This window comes from Triticum urartu, chromosome 7, assembly GCF_003073215.2.
Source record: "Triticum urartu cultivar G1812 chromosome 7, Tu2.1, whole genome shotgun sequence".
NCBI classification, from domain to species: Eukaryota; Viridiplantae; Streptophyta; class Magnoliopsida; order Poales; family Poaceae; genus Triticum; species Triticum urartu.
This window is the reverse complement of record NC_053028.1, coordinates 156844124-156862262: the sequence shown is the minus strand read 5'-3', so window position 1 is coordinate 156862262 and position 18139 is coordinate 156844124.

Genomic DNA, 18139 nt, shown 5'->3' with positions numbered 1-18139 from the left:
GGCCCTTGCGCCCCGAGAAGAGACCGCGCTCTATTCTCCATCATATACAAGTTTCCAATCTATTTTATTTTTCAATCTTTACTTTCAATCTATATCATAAAAATACCAAAAATATTTATCTTTATTATTATTATCTCTATCAGATCTCACTCTTGCAAGTGGCCGTGAAGGGATTGACAACCCCTTTATCGCGTTGGTTGCGAGGTTCTTATTTGTTTGTGTAGGTACGAGGTGACTCGCGCGTGGTCTCCTACTGGATTGATACCTTGGTTCTCAAAAACTGAGGGAAATACTTACGCTGCTTTACTGCATCACCCTTTCCTCTTCAAGGGAAAACCAACGCAGTGCTCAAGAGGTAGCAAGAAGGATTTCTGGCGCCGTTGCCGGGAGATCTGGCCAAGTCAAGACATACCAAGTACCCATCACAACTCTTATCCTTCGCATTACATTATTTGCCATTTGCCTCTCGTTTTCCTCTCCCCCACTTCACCCTTGTGTTTTATTCGCCCTCTCTTTTCCGTTCGCCTCTTTTTCGTTTGCTCTTTTGCCTGTTTCTTGTTTGCTTGTGTGTTGGATTGCTTGCTTGTCACGATGGCTCAAGATAATACTAAATTGTGTGACTTTGCCAATACCAACAATAATGATTTTATTAGCACTCCGATTGCTCCTCTTACCGATGCTGAATCTTGTGAAATTAATACTGCTTTGCTGAATCTTGTCATGAAAGATCCGTTTTCTGGCCTTCCTAGTGAAGATGCCGCTACCCATCTAAACAACTTTGTTGATTTGTGTGATATGCAAAAGAAGAAAGATGTGGATAATGATATTGTTAAACTTAAGCTATTTCCGTTTTCGCTTAGAGATCATGCTAAAGCTTGGTTTTCGTCTTTGCCTAAAAATAGTATTGATTCATGGAATAAGTGCAAAGATGCTTTTATCTCTAAGTATTTTCCTCCCGCTAAGATCATCTCTCTTAGAAACGATATTATGAATTTTAAGCAACTTGATCATGAACATGTTGCACAAGCTTGGGAGAGGATGAAATTAATGATACGTAATTGCCCTACACATGGTTTGAATTTATGGATGATTATACAAAAAATTTTATGCCGGATTGAATTTTGCTTCTAGAAATCTTTTTAGATTCGAATTAGACCGCGGAGGCACTTTTATGGAAATCACTTTAGGAGAAGCTACCAAACTCCTAGATAATATTATGGTTAATTATTCTCAATGGCACACTGAAAGATCTACTAGTAAAAAGGTGCATGCAATTGAAGAGATTAATGTTTTGAGTGGAAAGATGGATGAACTTATGAAATTGTTTGCTAATAAGAGTGCTCCTACTGATCCTAATGATATGCCTTTGTCTACTTTGATTGAGAATAATAATGAATCTATGGATGTGAATTTTGTTGGTAGGAACAATTTTGGTAATAACGCGTATAGAGGTAATTTTAATTCTAGGCGTTTCCTAGTAATTCCTCTAATAATTATGGTAATTCCTACAACAATTCTTATGGAAATTATAATAAGATGCCCTCTGATTTTGAATCTAGTATTAAAGAATTTATTACTTCGCAAAAGAGTTTCAATGCTTTGATTGAAGAAAAATTGCTTAAGATTGATGAGTTGGCTAGGAACATGGATAGAATTTCTCTTGATGTTGATTCTTTGAAACTTAGATCTATTCCACCTAAGCATGATATCAATGAGTCTCTCAAAGCCATGAGAATTTCCATTGATGAGTGCAAAGAAAGAACCGCTAGGATGCGTGCTAAGAAAGATTGCTTTGTGAAAGCGTGTTCTTCTAGTTTTCATGAATAAAGATGAAGATCTAAAAGTAATTGATGTGTCCCCTATTAAATCCTTGTTTTGCAATATGAATCTTGATAATGATGGGACTGGAGATGAGTCAACTTTAGTTAGAAGGCGTCCCAAAAATTCGGAGTTTTTAGATCTTGATGCAAAAATTGGTAAAAGTGGGATTGAAGAGGTTAAAACTTTAGATAGCAATGAACCCACTATCTTGGATTTCAAGGAATTTAATTATGATAATTGCTCTTTGATAGATTGTATTTCCTTGTTGCAATCCGTGCTAAATTCTCCTCATGCTTATAGTCAAAATAAAGCTTTTACTAAACATATCGTTGATGCTTTGATGCAATCTTATGAAGAAAAACTTGAGTTGGAAGTTTCTATCCCTAGAAAACTTTATGATGAGTGGGAACCTACAATAAAAATTAAAATTAAAGATCATGAGTGCTATGCTTTGTGTGATTTGGGTGCTAGTGTTTCCACGATTCCAAAAACTTTGTGTGATTTGCTAGGTTTCCGTGAATTTGATGATTGTTCTAAACTTGCACCTTGCGGATTCCACCATTAAGAAACCTATGGGAAGAATTAATGATGTTCTTATTGTTGCAAATAGGAACTATGTGCCCGTAGATTTCATTGTTCTTGATATAGATTGCAATCCTTCATGTCCTATTATTCTTGGTAGACCTTTCCTTAGAACGATTGGTGCAATTATTGATATGAAGGAAGGGAATATTAGATTCCAATTTCCATTAAGGAAAGGCATGGAACACTTTCCCTAGAAAGAAAATTAAATTACCATATGAATCTATTATGAGAGCCACTTATGGATTGCCTACCAAAGATGGCAATACCTAGATCTATCCTTGCTTTTATGCCTAGCTAGGGGCGTTAAACGATAGCGCTTGTTGGGAGGCAACCCAATTTTATTTTTATTCCTTGATTTTTGCTCCTGTTTAGTAATAAATAATTTATCTATCCTCTGTTTTGGTTGTGTTTTTTGTGTTTAATTAGTGTTTGTGCCAAGTAGAACCGTTGGGAAGACTTGGGGAAAGTCTTTTTGATCTTGCTGTAAAAAACAGAAACTTTAGCGCTCACGAGAATTGCTGCCATTTTTTATTGAGAGTGATATTTAGTTAATTTTTTGCAGATGATTAATAGATAAATTCTCACGTCCAGAATTTATTTTAGAATTTTTGGGGTTCCAGAAGTGTTGAAACCTACAGATTACTACAGACTGTTCTGTTTTTGACAGATTCTGTTTTTCGTGTGTTGTTTGCTTATTTTGATGAATCTATGGCTAGTAATAGAGTTTATGAACCATAGAAAAGTTGGAATACAGTAGGTTTAACACCAATATAAAAAGAATGAGTTCATTACAGTACCTTGAAGTGGTGGTTTTTTTCTTTTACTAACGGAGCTCACGAGATTTTCTTTTAAGTTTTGTGTTGTGAAGTTTTCAAGTTTTGGGTAAGGATTTGATGGATTATGGAACAAGGAGTGGCAAGAGCCTAAAGCTTGGGGATGCCCAAGGCACCCCAAGGTAAAATCCAAGGACACCAAAACACTAAGCTTGGGGATGCCCCGGAAGGCATCCCCTCTTTCGTTCTTCGTCTATCGGTAACTTTACTTGAGGCTATATTTTTATTCGCCACATGATATGTGTTTTTTGGAGGCTTGTCGGTGTCAAAACCGGCGGATCTCGGGTAGGGGGTCCCGAACTGTGCGTCTAAGGCGGATGGTAACAGGAGGCATGGGACACGATGTTTACCCAGGTTCGGGCCCTCTTGATGGAGGTAATACCCTACGTCCTGCTTGATTGTTCTTGATGATATGAGTATTACAAGAGTAGATCTACCACGAGATCAGAGAGGCTAAACCCTAGAAGCTAGCCTATGGTATGATTGTCTGTTGTCCTACGGACTAAAACCCTCCGGTTTATATAGACACCGGAGGGGGCTAGGGTTACACAAGGTCGGTTACAAAGGAGGAGATATACATATCCGTATTGCCTAGCTTGCCTTCCACGCCAAGTAGAGTCCCATCCGGACACGAGATGAAGTCTTCAATCTTGTATCTTCATAGGTCCAACAGTCCGGCCAAAGGATATAGTCCGGCTGTCCGGAGACCCCCTAATCCAGGACTCCCTCAGTAGCCCCTGAACCAGGCTTCAATGACGATGAGTCCGGCGCGCAGTGTTGTCTTCGGCATTGCAAGGCGGGTTCCTCCTCCGAATACACCATGGAAGAGTTTGAATGCAAGGATAGTGTCCGACCCTGTAAAATAAGTTCCACATACCACCGTAGAGAGAATAATACTTCCATAAATCCAATCTGCTGACATGTTTTGATAGTATGACATCACTTCATGGCCCGGTTATTATTCGAACCGCTTTTCTCAACCAGCTCCGCACATATCGCGAGGCGGTTTTCTCGTATGTCTTGTCAAAGCAGAGATCGTGTTCCCCTTATCAGGGATTCTCATCAATACGGACGTGGGTAACCCAACCGCGCCATCAATTACGGCGCCTGGGGAATAAGCGGTTTTGCCAGGCAAGTGGGGAGACTCATCGCCTCCTCCGCCCTTATAAAAGGGACAAAGATCTACTTTTTTCACCCACGCCTTCTTCCTTCTCGCTTTCCCATTCCCGCACACTCGAGCTCTAGCGCCCAAGCTCGCGTTCCTTCTTCTCAAACCACTCCAAGCATGTCTGGAGCAGGAGGCAAGTGGATGGTTTCCTCCGTCACGGAGGAAAACATCAAAAAGTTACGGGAGGCCGGATACCTACCTGCGAATATCGCGCACCGGCTGCCGAATGCGGGGCAGATCGTCCCAACGCCGAACCCCATGAGAGGGTAGTTTTTCTTACCCATTTCGTCCGCGGACTGGGATTTCCTCTCCACCCGTTTGTCCGGGGCTCATGTTCTACTACGGGCTGGATTTCCATGATCTGGCCCCCAACTTCATCCTCAACATCTCGGCGTTTATCGTCGTGTGCGAGGCCTTCCTCCGCATCAGGCCCCACTTCGGCCTATGGCTGAAAACCTTCAATGTCAAACCGAAGGTGGTGGAGGCCAGCAAGCAGAATGCGGAGGCGCCATGGTGGGCAAGATGCCCAATGTCACCTGGCTCGAGGGTACCTACGTGGATACCATAAAGGGGTGGCAATCGGGGTGGTTCTACATCACCGAGCCGCGCGACTCCAACTGGGTGGCGGCCCCCAAATTTCGATCCGGAATCCCCACGCGGCTCACCTCCTGGAAAGAAGAAGGGCCTGTCCTGGGTTCTTCGGTAGAGCTGACCGGACTCCAGACCTGCATCCAGAACATGACGAACAAGAAAATCAAGCTCGTCAACGTGGTCCAGGTTATGCTCTTCCGCCGGATCCTTCCGTGCCAACAACGGGCATTTGTTTTGTGGGAGTTCGACTCGCCCAGCACCAGACGCTGCGAGAGCTCTCGACATGACGCACGAGGACGTCTGGAGGGTGCTGTTCAAGGGCGCCGAGATGCCTCCCTCCCTCACCGAGGACCGCGGACTCAGCGCAAAGCGCGCGCGCCCATTCGGTAGGCTTTTATATCTCTCAGGGTATTTATTTGCCCCTGGTTTAGTTATGTGCTGGATCTAAGCTTTCATGTCATTAACAGGACTGGATAAAGACAGCGGAGCAGCTTGATTGCCCAGCCCCCCTGCCCGAAGATCCTGCAAACGCTCTTCTAACGAAGATGCTGACTCCGGCACCTTACGAGGTGCCGAAAAGACGGCCAAGAAGAAGGCCGCGGGGACCCGAAAGGGTCTCCGGCGCAAGTGGTTCTATCGGACTCATCATCTGATGAGTCCGACGCGCACTCCTCCCACGGAAACGAGGAGGAGGAGAAAAGTTCTCCCCCCCAGCCGGGGGAGACAAGAAAAGGAAGGCCGACCCATCCGGGGAGGCCGAAGGGTCCAAGAAGGGAAAGACCCTCCCTCCGGACTGTGCCACGACGGCCGCCGACAGCGGCGACGAGTGGCTACCCAGGGACAAGCCCCTGGCGAAGTCGTAAGTGTCCGGACACCATAGTACTTCATGGTATGTTTTATTGTACTGCCTTTGCTCATGCCGAACCTGATTATGCAGTCCGCCCGAGCTCGTCTCGACGTACCCTCGTCGAGCGGCTCTTTGGGCTCGTCGGATATGAACAAGCGGTTCTCCTCCGACGGCTTCCACCCCTCGCCCTACGGACAACGCCGAGGTGGTGTCTCAAAGGCACCGACCCAAGGGGAGGCGGTCCTGGGGGCGCCTCACGGCGACCTCCCGGACCCTGGGTACCAAGGGAGCGAGGCTCCTACGGGCTTCGAGTTCGGGCCCCAGCCGGACACTGCGCCGGAACCTTCAATGGTTCCGGACTCCGGCAGGCGGTCCCCCATTAAGGGGGGCCAACCATCCGTGCCGGTGTCCTTTGTCCAACCAGAGGCACCGGACAACTTGCTGGAAGCGCTTCACAGCGCTTCCATCGATGAAGAACACCGCACTATCATGAGTGCGGTGGTTAAGAAGGTTCAGTCCGCCAAGAACGGACTGACCGAAGCTTGCGCCAGCCTCCTAACAGGCTTTGAGGTAAGCATTCAAAATATAAAAATATTACCGCATAGATAGTAGCCCCTGATGCTCTGTTCGGCGTTCGCGAAGAAAAGCAATAGAGTATCAAATGATAACTCAGGAGTCTAATTAGAGTATGTCTATGTGTATGTGCAGGCTTCCTGCTGGCCGCTGCCGCACGTACTGCGGAGGTCTCTGCGCTGAAGCAGGCCCTGAAGCGGTCCGAGGACGAGCTCGGCCTTACCAAGGGGCAGCTCGAAGAGAGCAAAGGTAAGATATACCCCAGTTTATATAGTTAAAAAGAAGTTGTGTAAAGTAATAGGATCATCATGAATTTGTCAGGGGCCACGACCGAGGTGGAGACCCTGAGGAAGGCGTTGTCGCGGCCGAAGACAAAGCGGCCAAAGAACGCTATTGAACGGGAGAAACAAGAAGCCCGAGTGGGCGAGGTGCAGCAAGAGCTCGAGGCTCTCGCCAAGAAGCACGAGTCCTTGGAGCTTGACTCCAAGACGCGGGAGTCCGAGCTCGCGCAGGCGCTTGAAAGCGTCCGGAGCGCCAAGGCCGAAGCCCACAAGGCCCTCCAGGAGATTGATGTGGCAAAGAAGATAGCAGCGGGTAAGGCATTCAATATGCAAAGCAAGCATGTGAAGGAGACTTTCCTTTTTCTTACCCGAGTTCGGAGCTCTCCAGGAGCTTTGCAGATCTTCCCCGCAGTGTGCTGGATGCCGCGAGTTTTACCGGGCTGAGGAGGGGAGCTCAACGGAGAAGTTGTTCTGGTCTCAGTATACTGGGACCGAACACCCCGTGTCCTTGAGCGACCAGCTGAAGCAGTTGGTCGAACTTCACAAGGCGGCCGAACAGGCCATGAGGGGCCTTATAGTCCGGATGTGGCCTGGCGAGCCCCTGTCCGGCAGCTACTTCGGTCTGGTGAGGCGGCTGGTGGAAGCCTGCCCACGGCTTGAAGTCATCAAGCGATCCGTCTGCATCGAAGGTGCACGCAGAGCTTTTGCCCGGGCGAAGGTGCACTGGGCGAAGCTGGATGCCGTGAAGCTTGTGAAGGAGGGGCCGCCGGAGGGCAAGGAGCATCGCTGCCCCGAGAATTACTATGAGAGCGTCCTGAAGGGTTCCCGCTTAGTGGCAGATGAGTGTGCCAAGGATGTAATTTTTGAATGAACATGCCCATGTGATCCTGTAATATGAAACGAGTTCTTTTGCGCCATGCGACGCTTTCTTAATTTAAAATATTACCTTCTGTGCGGCCGTTTATAAAATCTGAGAGTTGGCCAGTCGTCGGCTTCTGCCCCCATGTAACTAGTACTGGGGTGTTCGGGGTAAATCTGAACACTCTTTACCCCAATTTTGGTCCTTCAAGGAGGTGCTTGATACGTCTCCGTCGTATCTACTTTTCCAAACACTTTTGCCCTTGTTTTGGACTCTAACTTGTATGATTTGAATGGAACTAACCCAGACTGATGCTGTTTTCAGCAGAATTGCCATGATGTTGTTTTATGTGCAGAAAACAAAAGTTCTCGGAATGACCTGAAACTCCACGGAATATCTTACAATAAATAATAAAAAATCCTTGCCAAAGATGAAGACCAGGGGGCCCACACCCTTTCACGAGGGTGGGGGGCGCCCCCCCTAGGGCGCGCCCCCTACCTCGTGGGCCCCCTGGAGACCTCCGACTCCAACTCCAACTCTATATAACTCTTTTCGGGGAGAAAAAAATCAGAGAGAAGAAATCATCGCGTTTTACGATATGGAGCCGCCGCCAAGCCCTAAAACCTCTCGGGAGGGCTGATCTGGAGTCCGTTCGGGGCTCCGGAGAGGGGATTCGTCGCCATCGTCATCATCAACCATCCTCCATCACCAATTTCATGATGCTCACCGCCATGCGTGAGTAATTCCATCGTAGGCTTGCTGGACGGTGATGGGTTGGATGAGATTTATCATGTAATCGAGTTAGTTTTGTTAGGGTTTGATCCCTAGTATCCACTATGTTCTGAGATTGATGTTGCTATGACTTTGCTATGCTTAATGCTTGTCACTAGGGCCCGAGTGCCATGATTTCAGATCTGAACCTATTATGTTTTCATCAATATATGAGTGTTCTTGATCCTATCTTGCAAGTCTATAGTCACCTATTATGTGTTATGATCCGTTAACCCCGAAGTGACAATAATCGGGATACTTACCGGTGATGACCGTAGTTTGAGGAGTTCATGTATTCACTATGTGCTAATGCTTTGTTCCGGTTCTCTATTAAAAGGAGGCCTTAATATCCCTTAGTTTCCATTAGGACCCCGCTGCCACGGGAGGGTAGGACAAAAGATGTCATGCAAGTTCTTTTCCATAAGCACGTATGACTATATTCGGAATACATGCCTACATTACATTGATGAATTGGAGCTAGTTCTGTGTCACCCTATGTTATGACTGTTACATGATGAACCACATCCGGCATAATTATCCATCACTGATCCGATGCCTACGAGCTTTCCATATACTGGTTTACGCTTATTTACTTTCCCGTTGCTATTGTTACAATCACTACAAATACCAAAAACATTACTTTGCTTTCATTACTCTTTTGTTACCGTTACCATCACTATCATATTACTTTGCTACTAAACACTTTGCTGCAGATACTAAGTTTCCAGGTGTGGTTGAATTGACAACTCAGCTGCTAATACTTGAGAATATTCTTTGGCTCCCCTTGTGTCGAATCAATAAATTTGGGTTGAATACTCTACCCTCGAAAGCTGTTGCGATCCCCTATACTTGTGGGTTATCAAGACTATTTTGGCGCCGTTGCCGGGGAGCATAGCTCTATTCTTTGAGTCACTTGGGATATATATCTGCTTATCATTATGAAGAACTTGAGAGATCCAAAAACCAAGATCTATCCCTCAACTACGAGGGGAGGTAAGGAACTGCCATCTAGCTCTGCACTTGATTCACCTTCTGTTATGAGTAAGTTTGTGACACCTACACCTGCTTCTGCTATTCGTTCTGATATGTCGCATGTTATTGATGATGCCACTTCTGCTATGCATGATACTTATGATGAAACTACCTCTATGCCTGATACTACTATGCCACTTAGTGATTTCTCGATGAACAACTTGCTAGGGCTAGAGAAGATTGAAAATATTGAATCTGATTATATGATGAAAGTGATGATGAAGAATCACTTGTTATTCCTAAGGGTTATTTATTTGATCAAGAAGCTTCTTTGCTATTTTAGCTTGCAAAGATAGATATGACATCAAAAGGTTATTAGCTAAATGGAAGTAAGCAATCTCTAAATGCTAGAATGAAACCTGACCCTGCTTTTGCTACTTCACCTATCTTTGTTACTGATAAGGATTATGAATTCTCTGTTGATCCTGATATAATTACTTTGGTTGAATCTGATCCTTTTCATGGCTATGAATCTGAAACTGTTGTGGCACATCTTACTAAATTAAATGATATAGCCACCCTGTTCACTAATGATGAGAGATCGCTACTTTTATATCCTTAAAATATTTCCGTTCTCATTAAAGGGTGATGCTAAGATATGGTTTAATTCTCTTGATCCTGGTTGTGTGCGTAGTCCCCAGGATATGATTTATTACTTCTCTGCTAAATATTTCCCTGCTCATAAGAAACAAGCTGCTTTAAAGGAAATATACAACTTTGTGCAAATTAAAGAAGAGAGTCTCCCACAAGCTTGGGGGAGGCTTCTCAAGTTACTTAATGCTTTGCCTGATCATCCTCTTAAGAAAAATGAAATACTTGATATCTTTTATAATGGACTAACCGATGCTTCCAGAGATTACCTGGATAGTTGTGCTGGTTCTCTTTTCAGGGAAAGAACACCGGATGAAGCTGAAATTTATTGAATAATATGTTGACAAATGAAAATAATTGGGCACCTCCTGAGCCAGCTCCTGATCCATTGACCTATTCCTAAACCAACTCCGAAGAAAGAGGTGTTCTATTTCTCAGTCCTGAAGATATGCAAGAGGCAAAGAAATCTATGAAAGAAAAAGGTATTAAAGCTGAAGATGTTAAGAATTTACCTCCTATTGAAGAAATACATGGTCTTAATTTACCGCCATTGAAGAAACATATGATCTTAATCCTTTATTTATTGAAGAACCTCCAGACCTCGATAACCCGACATAGGTAGTAAAGGTAAATTCTCTCTATAGATAATGATGAAGCTGAAATCCCTCCTACTAAAATTGCTAGTCAATGCTTGGATGAGTTTGATAATTTTATGTTTAAGCAAGAAGACTTCAATACTTATTTTGGTAGAAAATTAAAACAAGATGCTGATATGATTAAATACTTGGGTGATTATATGGCTAATATTAGAGGAGAACTTAAACTTGTTAGCAAACATGCTTGTATGGTTACCACTCAAGTAGAACAAATACTTAAAGCTCAAAAAGAATTACTCAATGAGATGAATAGTAAGAAAAATGATTATGCTGTTAAAGTGGCTACTAGAACTGGTAGAATGACTCAGGAACCTTTGTATCCTGAAGGCCACCCTAATAGAATTGAGCAAGATTCTCAAAGAAATAAAATTGATGCACCTAGTTCTTCTAAAAAGAAGAAAAAGAAAAATGATAGAACTGTGCAAACTTCTAGTGAACCTATTGCTAAACCACCCAATAATCCAAAAGATATCTCTATGTCTGATGCTGAAACACAATCTGGTAATGAACATGAACCTAATGAAAATAGTAATGATGATGTTCATAATAATGCTCAACCTAGTAATGATAATGATGTAGAAATTGAACCTGCTGTTGATCTTGATAACCCATAATCAAAGAATCAATGTTACGATAAGAAAGACTTTGTTGCTAGGAAATATGGTAAAGAAAGAGAACCTTGGGTTCAGAAACCCATACCTTTTCCTCCCAAACCATCCAAGAAAAAGGATGATGAGGATTTTGAGCGCTTTGCTGAAATGATTAGACCTATCTTTTTGCGTATGCGATTAACTGATATACTCAAAACAAATCCTTATGCTAAGTACATGAAAGATATTATTACAAATAAAAGAAAGATACCTGAAGCTGAAATTTCCACCATGCTTGCTAATTGTACTTTTAAAGGTGGAATACCAAAGAAACTTGGAGATCCAGGAGTACCTACTATACCATGCTCCATTAAAAGAAACTATGTTAAAACTGCTTTATGTGATCTTGGAGCCGGTGTTAGTGTTATGCCTCTCTCTTTATATCGTAGACTTGACTTGAATAAGTTGACACCTACTGAAATATCTTTGCAAATGGCTGATAAATCAACTCCTATACCTGTCGGTATTTGTGAGGATGTGCCTGTTGTGGTTGCAAACATTACTATTTTAACAGACTTTGTTATTCTTGATATTCTCGAGGACGATAGTATGTCTATTATTCTTGGAAGACCTTTTCTTAATACTGCAGGGGCTGTTATTGATTGCAACAAAGGTAATGTCACTTTTCATGTGAATGGTAATGAGCATATGGTACACTTTCCGAGCAACAACCTCAAGTTCATAGTATCAATTCTATCGGAAAAATTCCATCGATTATATTTGGAGGTTTTGAATTTCCTCTTCCTACTGTCAAGAAGAAATATGATATACTTATTATTGGGGATGTGCATATCCCTATTGAGGTAACCTAGTGTTATTCGAAATTTCTCCGGTTTCATGTTAATCGGAATGGGTTTGTTAACAAGACTTGATCAACCTTGTTAGTGGATTCCTTTTGACAAGCATGAGATGGATGAAACTAGAAGCACAACCTTCTGTACCCTCTCTATACTTTCTGTTATTTAGTTGAAATAAAGTAAAAATAAATAATTTTTCTGTCTGTTATCCGATTATCCGTGCAATATAAAAATACCTCGAAAATAAAAGTTCTCCAAATGCCCTAAAAATTAAATATGATTTTTTTATAGAATATTTGAGGATTATGGAATAAAGAACACACCAGGGGGGCCAACACCTTTCCACGAGGGTGGAGGCACGCCCCCTGCCTCGTGGGCCCACGGTGGCCCTCCTCCACTTATTTTTCCAGCCACACACTTCATCTTCCTCCCCCAAACACGAAAAACAACTCAAACCCGAGCCCAAGCTCGTTTTGCTGCCATTTTCTATCTCCTTGCTCAAAAGCACCTCTCACAAAAACTGCTTGGGAGATTGTTCCTTGCTATGTGACTCCTCCATTGGTCCAATTAGTTTTTTCTAGTGCTTTATTCATTGCAAATTTGTGTTGCTTAGGTGACCCCGTTTCTTGAGCTTGCATGTCAAATTTATATGGTTTAAAGCAGTTTTGATGCATGATATAGGCTCTAGGCACTTGTAGGAGTAGTTGCTATCATATTATTGAGTTTGGTTACTTTTATTTTGAAGTTACTAAAAATTTCAGAATTTTTTTAGAATGATGAGGAGAGATTATTGAGGGGCTCATCGAGCCAAAGCTCGAAGGAAAATGCACCGAAGCCTAAGTAATTTGCCGCGCACCGCGGAGGTTCGGGCATGTGAATGGCCTTCCAAGGATTCTTGAGAGCAGCCAGGATTTATGAATTTTCATGAGTTGGCTCATAATGCAGGCCTCACCGCTTTCCTCCACGACCAATGCGATCAGTATCTCTTACTCACAAATACCTTTGTGCAAAACTTTCATTTTCATTCTAGAACTCACCACCTACGGTGGAGTTTCGTTATATGATGAGCATAAGGAGATGTCACTTTATGATTTTTGTCGGATTTGTTTAGTCCCTTTTGGGGCCAAGACAGAAGACCACATCATGATGATGTGTGGGATTTATTAATACTATCACTGTAGGGGAAACTAGGAAGGTTTCCGATGCACGAATCACTAGCATACATTTTCCTGTTTACGTTACTTTGCATTATTTGCTAGTCGTTGCTTAAATTGCTCATGGAAACTATGGAAACCTTAGCATCCCTGATATTATAATTTGCTCCAAGGTTTATACAGTGATAACACTTTTAGTATGGGCGGCATTATTGCTAGAAGGTTAAGTATGAACCGTACTAAGGGTCCCATCTTTGGAGGCATCTATGCTACACGCCTAGCTGCACATTTTAATATTCCTATTAGGGCATGCTGAGAAGGAAGAAAAAGTGTTGCCTCGTGTTTATTTAGATTATAAAAGTATGGTGGCACATGATTTCATTGTTAAGAATAGGTAGGAGAGCTTAAATATCAATTGTCTTTAATAACATCATCCTGAGACCATTACCTTGCCTGCTCTTGCTTTGTTTGATTTGACTGTAGGCATGTACCTTGTCCCGTTGATGGCTATCCACGCCTATCGGAACCCTGCACCAGCCGAGGAGCCAGAACTGGAACCACAATTTGATCTTCATGACAGTCTAACTATCAGTGGGATCCGGAGATGATTGCCAGCCAGTGGCAAATCGGAGCCTTCTTCTTCCTCATCACAGTATGACCCCAACAACTATTATTATGGATATCAGCCAGGCCAGCCGTGGCCATAGACCAACTTAGGCCAAAACCCTAAGTTTGGGGGAGTACGTATTTCCCACCAACATTACATTTATGTTCACACACACTTATTGCTAGATGTCGGTGCTCATATTTTTCATTGTTATCATCCATGCTAGTTTATTTCCTTTTATGCTTTCTTCTTTGTGTGTTTAATAAACCTTAAGAAAACAAAAAATAGTTGTAGCTTTTAATTAGTTTACTTTCCATGCCTGTAGTAGTAATTAAAAAGAAAACCCAAAATATTTCATGTTCTTCTTTTGCATGTTGGGAGCTTCCCGTGTAAATAGTTTTATTTCTTTTCTTACTTTGGGGGTCTGTAGGAGAAGATCATGATTAAATTGTTGAAGTGGCTCTTTTATGCATTATTGTTTATCTGAAAAAAAGAGCCCATATTGCCTTCTTCTCCTGTTTATTGGAATGCTCGCAGATTCCAGCTAGTCCCAATGCACGTGCACTCTATTTTCACATTGTTCGGTCGTGCACGTGAAAGGCATTATGATGATATATGATGGACTGACTGAGATGAGAAAAGCTGGTATGAACTCTACCTCTTTTGTTTTTGTAGATATGATGAGTTCATCGTTCTAGATTCAGCTTGTTATGAATAAACATGTTTGCAATGACAATTAGAGATCATAGTTGCTTATGCCATGCTTGATTAGCTATGAGTTATAATGGTTTACTTGCGTGCCAACATGCTATTAAAAATAGTTATGATGTGGTATGGATAGGCTGGTATCCTCCTCTGAATGATTTAAGTGACTTGACTTGGCACATGTTCACGCATGTAGTTGAAACAAATCAACATAGCCTTCACGATATTTATGTTCATGGTGGAATTATATCCTAATCATACTTGCATCCAATGTTTATTAATTTTAATGCATGTACATGGCTGTTGTCGCTCTCTAGTTGGTCGGCTTTCCCAGTCTTTTGCTAGCCTTCACCTGTACTAAGCGGTATACTGCTGTGCATCCAAACTCCTTAAACCCCAAAGTTATTCCAACATGAGTCCACTATACCTTCCTATATGCGGTATTCTACCTGCCGTTCCAAGTAAATTGGTAATGTGCCAAACTATAAACCTTTCAATAATCAATCTTGTTTGTATGCTCGAATAGCTCATGTATCAACCTAGGGATTCTGTATCTTCCAGGTTAGGCAGGTAATTCTCAAAAGGAGTGGACTCCGCTCCTCACTCACGAGATAATGGGCTGGTCACCGGGATGCCCAGCCCCATGCTTTACGCAAACTAAATCAAAATAATTGCAAACAAAACTCCCCCTAGGACCTGATGGTATGTGGAGGCACTCGTTGTTTCGAGCAAGCCATGGATTGATGTTTGTTGGTGGAGGGGGAGTATAAACTTTACCATTCTGTTTGGGAACGCCTATAATGTGTGTAGCACGGAAGATATCGCCATCTCTTGGGTGTTATGTTGACAATGAAAGTATACCCTCAAAATTTTATTCACCTCTATTTCAAACCACATCTCTAGCACCTCTACAAATCCCTGCTTCCCTCTACGAAGCCTATCTATTTACTTTTATGCTGAGTCATCATCCTCTTATTAAAAAGCACCAGTTGGAGAGCACCGCTGTCATTTGCATTCATTACTGTTAATTTATATTGGGTGTGACTATGATTGGATCTCTTTTTACATGAATTACAATGTCTAGTCAGTCCTTGATCTTTAAAGGTGCTCTGCATTTATGTTTTGAGATCTCAGAAAGGGCTAGCGAGATACCATCTTGTTATATCATATTATGATTTGTTTTTGAGAAAGTGTTGTCATCCGAGATTTATTATTATGGCTTGCTAGTTGATTATGTTATTGATATGAGTAATCATGAGACTTGAGAATTATTGCAAATGTGGTTAGTTATAATCTTTGCAGAAAACTTGAATGCTAGCTTGACATATTTACAACAACAAGAGCAACAGAGTTTGCAAAAGTTTTTTCTTTTATTCTTTCAGTTTGTCAACTGAATTGCTTGAGGACAAGCAAGGGTTTAAGCTTGGGGAGTTGATATCTCCAACGTATCTACCTTTCAAACACTTTTGCCCTTGTTTTGGACTCTAACTTGTATGTTTGAATGGAACTAACCCGGACTGCCGCTGTTTTCAGCAGAATTGCCATGATGTTGTTTTATGTGTAGAAAACAAAAGTTCAAGGAATGACCTGAAACTCCACGGGATATCTTACAATAAATAATAAAAAATCCTCGCCAAAGATAAAGACCAGGGGCCCACACCCTTCTCACGAGGGCGGGGGACGCCCCAGGGGCGCGCCCCCTACCTCGTGGGCCCCCTGGAGACCCCCGACTCCAACTCCAACTCTATATAACTGCTTTCGGGGAGAAAAAAATAGGAGAAGAAATCATCGCGTTTTACGATACGAGCCGCCACCAAGCCCTAAAACCTCTCGGGAAGGCTGATCTGGAGTCCGTTCGGGGCTCCGAAGAGGGGGATTCGTCGCCGTCGTCAATCATCAACCATCCTCCATCACCAATTTCATGATGCTCACCACCGTGCGTGAGTAATTCCATCGTAGGCTTGCTGGACGTCGATGGGTTGGATGAGATCACCATGTAATCGAGTTAGTTTTGTTAGGGTTTGATCCCTAGTATCCACTATGTTCTGAGATGATATTGCTATGACTTTGCTATGCTTAATGCTTGTTACTAGGGCCCGAGTGCCATGATTTCAGATCTGAACCTATTATGTTTTCATCAATATATGAGAGTTCTAGATCCTATCTTGCAAGTCTATAGTCACCTATTATGTGTTATGATCCGTTAACCGAAGTGAAATAATCGGGATACTTACCGGTGATGACCGTAGTTTGAGGAGTTCATGTATTCACTATGTGCTAATGCTTTGTTCCGGTTGTCTATTAAAAAGGAGGCCTTAATATCCCATAGTTTCCATTAGGACCCCGCTGCCACGGGAGGGTAGGACAAAAGATGTCATGCAAGTTCTTTTCCATAAGCACGTATGCCTATATTCGCAATACATGCCTACATTACATTGACGAATTTGAGCTAGTTCTGTGTCACCCTATGTTATGACTGTTACATGATGAACCGCATCCTGCATAATTATCCATCATTGATCCAATTCCTACAAGCTTTCCATATACTGGTTTACGCTTATTTACTTTCCCGTTGCTATTGTTACAATCACTACAAAATACCAAAAACATTACTTTGCTTTCATTACTCTTGTTACCGTTACCATCACTATCATATTACTTTGCTACTAAACTTTGCTGCAGATACTAAGTTTTCCAAGTGGTGGTTGAATTGACAACTCAGCTGCTAATACTTGAGAATATTCTTTGGCCCCCCTTGTGTCGAATCAATAAATTTGGGTTGAATACTCTACCCTCGCGAAAGCTGTTGCGATCCCCTATACTTGTGGGTTATCAAGACTAATTTCTGGAGTTGTTGTTGCCAGGGAGCATAGCTCTATTCTTTGAGTCACTTGGGATTTATATCTGCTGGACACTATGAAGAACTTGAGAGATCCAAAAACTAAGATATATCCCTCAACTACGAGGGGAGGTAAGGAACTGTCATCTAGCTCTGCACTTGATTCACCTTCTGTTATGAGTAAGCTTGCGACACCTACACCTGATTCTGCTATTCGTTCTGATATGTTGCATGTTATTGATGATGCTACTTCTACTATGCATGATACTTATGATGAAACTACCTCTATGCCTGATACTACTATGCCACTTAGTGATTCTCGGAGGAACGACTTGCTTAGGGCTAGAGAGATTGAAAATATTGAATCTGATTATGAAGATGAAAGTGATGATGAAGAATCACTTGTTATTCCTTGAGGGTTATTTATTTGGATCAAGATGCTTCTTTAGCTATTTTAGCCTGCAAAGATAGATATGAACTCAAAAGGTTATTAGCTAAATGGAATAAGCAATCTCCAAATGCTAGGATGAGACCTGACCCTGCTTTTGCTACTTCACCTATATGTGTTGCTGATAAGGATTATGAATTCTATGTTGATCCTGATATAATTACTTTGGTTGAATCTGATCCTTTTCATGGTTATGAATCTGAAACTGTTGTAGCACATCTTAGTAAATTAAATGATATAGCCACCCTGTTCACTAACGATGAGAGATCTCGCTACTTTTATATCCTTAAAATATTTTCATTCTCATTAAAGGGTGATGCTAAGATATGGT